The sequence below is a fragment of the Mastomys coucha genome, unplaced genomic scaffold (genome assembly GCF_008632895.1).
Source record: "Mastomys coucha isolate ucsf_1 unplaced genomic scaffold, UCSF_Mcou_1 pScaffold12, whole genome shotgun sequence".
In the NCBI taxonomy this organism is placed as follows: Eukaryota; Metazoa; Chordata; class Mammalia; order Rodentia; family Muridae; genus Mastomys; species Mastomys coucha.
This window is the reverse complement of record NW_022196894.1, coordinates 22798514-22802912: the sequence shown is the minus strand read 5'-3', so window position 1 is coordinate 22802912 and position 4399 is coordinate 22798514. Positions and strand designations below refer to the sequence as shown.

General features: G+C 47.0%; 1 long non-coding RNA gene across 2 annotated transcripts; it reads right to left on the bottom strand.

Annotated features, from left to right (window-relative positions):
* Positions 1-333: 333 nt before the first annotated feature.
* LOC116086358 lies at positions 334-4064 on the bottom strand. 2 transcript variants are annotated; one of them, XR_004116886.1, is made up of 3 exons: positions 3940-4064; positions 3643-3736; positions 334-444 (listed from the first exon to the last, which is right to left on the bottom strand). It is a non-coding gene; the product is annotated as an uncharacterized LOC116086358 (long non-coding RNA). The 2 variants fall into 2 exon arrangements; XR_004116887.1 differs by lacking the exon at positions 334-444 and adding an exon at positions 1996-3010.
* Positions 4065-4399: the final 335 nt, after the last annotated feature.

The window sequence follows — 4399 nt, the reverse complement described above, 5'->3', positions numbered from 1 at the left end:
CCCGCCCAACGAAAGGCAGTACGTACATAGAACGGGAAATAATAATGAGCATACGATTTAGAGTGATGGAGACAATTACAAGGAAATCTCGAGCTAGAATTGTTGACAGGCCTTGCCTCTGAGGTAATGAGAAAGCTGGGATCGGGAAACTGACAGCCGTCTATGCCTTGCAGATTAGTTGACTTTGTGTCAGCTGAACCCAAACGGAAGCCTCTGTTTCCCTGTTCAACCTGGAAACACCACCCACTGCGGAGCTCAGAGGTAGGACGTCTGGTCTGCACCTGTTTTACCTTGTATCTGTGGATGATTGTAATAAACTTGAAGCACTAAATGCTCTGCAAATGGGTTTTTATCTTTGTGGCATCTGAACTGCATAAGCCAAGGAATCCAAAATCTCTGGCAAGAGGCTTTCCCTCCATTCTCCTAATTGTAGCCAAGGACTACCTACATAAAAATGGAAGAAACATACACAGTGTAATTAGCACGGAAGCCCACCCCCTCACCCCCCTTTCACCAAACACTTTGTTTTAGAGTGATTTCCTAGACTTTATCAGTTCTGGCTTGAGCCTGTTGCCAGAATACAAGGAAACTACCAACCACATCCCATGTCCTCTTGGCCATTTCAGTCTCAGGTTCCTGAGTAACACGGCCACTGGATTGGGGCGGGGCGGGGGGCAGTGACTACTGTCTACTTTAAAAGGATGCATGTGCCAATGGATTAATCTGATCACTGTTGTGAAATACAACAACTACTATACTGGAAAGAACACAATTTCAATGGTGTTTACTATCAATGTTTAAGCTTGAGATGAAAGAAAAGAAGCAAGGAACTGTGGGTGAAGCAGGGTGCCAAGTGACATGGGTCTGCCTCTGTTACCAGGTGACCTGGGTCACCAAATCCATCACTTCTGCACACCACAGCCTGCTCTGCCATGAGATAAAAATAACCCTGTTTTACCAACTATATAGAACTGCTGCGGGGCTAGAGGGAGACCCTGGAGGCAGAACAGACTTTCAAAAAAAAAAAAATCTATGGCTCTGTACATTCTAAGCAATTTTTGCCAGCATACCTTGGGTTGGAAAGAGAAGGAGACATTGTTTTTTCTCCCTCAAATGGAACTTTGAATCAGGAAACAGCTAACTCAGCAGCTTCGGGGCACACCTAGGGGAAGAATCCTGGCTCCCAGCCTCTTGTCCTAGTTGTTAAAAATCCATCTTATTACTCTAGAATAGAGCACATCATACGGCTGTGATCTGGAAAGCAAGGCCAGAAGGGCCATGTGTCACTCCCTGCAGCCTCCTCCCAAGGACAGATGCCAAGACTTTAAAACCTGGGCTTTCTCCCAGGGCCTGACCTTCAGAGGTGGGCTCAGAAATGGGGGCTGACTGATTCTAGGAAATGCTTATTGGCATTTAGCTGAGCCGAGCTGTCTGCTGGGGGAAGTGTTCTCCCAGTGTTTTGAAGAGCAAGCCTGGGTTATGAGAGGTGAAGTGGATGGCCCAAGGTCCAGAACTTCTGAACTCTCAGTCTTTTACATGTGATGAATGTAAGACCTTGCATGACAGTGTAAGGACTGAGCTCTAGATTAAACTAGGCCAGAGGGTTAGGCCAATCACACCGCACTCTCTGAAGTATTTACCTATCCCTAGTGAGGTTTTAGTGGCTTCTGGGAGGTTGGGGTATCTATAATACAGCAGATCAGCAATGGTGGCAGCTGGAATTAGGGAGTCTGATAGGGTTTTGTCTTCTCCCATCTACTCTCAGTGGCTCTACACCAAGGTACTTCTGTGGGGGCCTGCGATACCCAGGCCAGGATGGATCTTCGACATCTCCCGTACTAAAGCTCTCCATCCAGTATCATACTCACCTCCTATCTCAGCATTGCTGAGGCCCAGTGGGGATAGCCTTGGCTTCCCTAAAAGGATAGTGGTTTCTGGTGCCTTCTTTGGACAAATATAGTAAGTGACAAAATGGATTGCCATGTGGTCTGTGGTAAGGGTGAGTCTTAGAAGAAAGGGCACCATATAGGCTCTCAGAAGCAGTGCTTTGAGAATGGGGAATATTGGTCCCAGTGTCATCTTTAAGATAAAAATTTCAGAGTTTGGATCTATACCCCAAACTGTTATTTCTCGTAAATACAGGGACCACTGCCCAGCTCCTCTTTCAGAGGAGAAGCATTTGGTTTTCCCTAGCCTTTGGCAGCAGCCAGGAGGATTTAATTCTGATACTTGTATTCTGAGGGTGCAGCTTGACACAACAGGGCAGATGAGAATATCTAGAATGGCTTTCTAGAACAGCATTTGTCTGTCAGCAGGGTGACAGCCATAGTCTTGGGACAGGAAAAGAGAGAAATAAAGAGACAGAGAGACACAGAGAGAGAAAGAGATCAGGCATAGATTTTTTTTAAGTCTCAGAGTTTGAGATGCCCTGGAGCATTCTGGGTAAGTAGTAGTTTGATGGGGGGTGAGGGGGGCAAGAAAGTATATGGATCTTGTAGCATCTAGGGAAAGGGAAAAAGTTCAGCCCTTTGACATGGCTGGGCTTGACTAGACAGCCACAGTCTATGAGAACAAACCCAAGAATCTCATCTGACCTCTGCTAAATTGGATGAACATCATCCAGTGATGCTCTTCTGAGTCTAGGAGCTCACAGTTGGAGACCACAGCTCCGTAGGGCTGTGGGATTGCCTTAGAATAGCTGTAATGCAAAGACCTGAGAGCCAGAAACAGCCAAGTGCAGCTAGCCCTTCCCACCTACTCCACACTACTGCTCCAAACACTTGTAGACATGGAAGTCTTGTCAGGGGAATGTTAAGTCTAGACAAAAGATGGAGATGGTAGTCTGTGTCAGAAACATCCTAGTGGAGTCCTGGGTGATAAGCAGAGCATTTGTGGTCAACATAGTTGGGAACAAGTGAATAGAGATTTAGACATAGGTTGGGTTACAAGAGCTTAGGAGTAGGTACACATCCTCATACCTGGGCCAGGCTCAGAGGCAGGTCAGGTCCTGCTAGGGTAAAGAAAAAGAAAGTCTCTTCGCTTTATATCAACAAGGAGGCAGAAGCCCAGCCCAGGAGAAATTATGCATGCAAGGAAGTGGAATGGGACCACTGGCTCCAAGTTTGAAGAGAAGAACCACTCCATGGGGGTACGGAAGTTGGGCTAACAACCAGACTGAAAGAGCTGATTTCTTGGAGCTATAAACCTAGAAATTCTAGAGCACTAACTTTTTCCTTACTGAAAATGAGCTTTACTCATTGCTAAACCTAAGGTAAGACTAAGTCTTTATAGAGCCCACATGGCATCCAGTTCAGACTACTAGAAGAAGAGCTGGAAGAAGAGGAAAAGGAAGAGGAGGAGGAGGAGGAGGAGGAGAAGAAGAAGAAGAAGAAGAAGAAGAAGAAAAAGAGGAGGAGGAGGAGGAGGAGGAGGAGAAGGAGGAGGAGGAGGAGGAAGAGGAGGAGGAGGAGGAGAAGGAGAAAGAGGAAGAGGAAGAAGAAGAAGAGGAAGAGGAAGAAGAAGAGGAAGAAGAAGACAACAAACCCAGGGGTCTCTAGGTACCCCAACTTGCCCCCTAGTTCCCTATGTGATTTTTAAATGAGACTTGCCACCTCCCTGAGTATCAATCATCCCATGTCTTACATGTTGGTGTTGGATCACAGCAGAGCAATGCAGCTGTGTTTGTGAAGTCAGGAGATCCTAGCAGGAAACTCACAGGCTTCATCCTGGCAGATGCCTGGGAAAAGAACAAAGAAGCAGAACAGAACCTTGATCCCCAGTAGCTTGGAGATGTTCTGTTGTTAAGTTTAGTAGGTTGACTTTCCCTATAAGATTGGAAGTCACAATAAGAGAGGAAATCAAAGAGAAAGGGAGCCAAGGAGTACGTGAGGCTGGATGATATCCAGCCTGCTCCAGGCCGGCTGCTGTTTTCTGACTCACCCCAGTGCTCTGCCCACACTTTCAAGAACCACTTCTCCTCCTTTCTGCCATCATCTCAAGGAAGAATCCATATCATACGTAAGCCCAGAAAAAGCCACGGCTTAAATTTCCTTTCCCAGCTCTGAAGAGTGCTGGCTCACAGAGAAGAACACTGGGGGTTATTGTGGGCTGAGTGGGAGGAGCCCTGAGGCCTGGGCTGTAAATCAGGCTTGGAGGTTTGGATTCCCAGCAGCCTGACCTTCAGACACCCTTCTCTCTTCCAGACACCTTCAGACTCACACCCAGGCACAGGGAAGCATGCCCAGCTTCGAGCTGCCCCTGGAAGTGGGGCCCACTTGGAAGAGCTGTTTTGATTTTTCAGGAAAAATTGCTCATAGCCAAACTTCCTTCCCCAAGACCAACACAGGCAGGGATTTCCTACATGCTTGAACAAGGAATATTCTGGAAGTCTGTTGGCCAC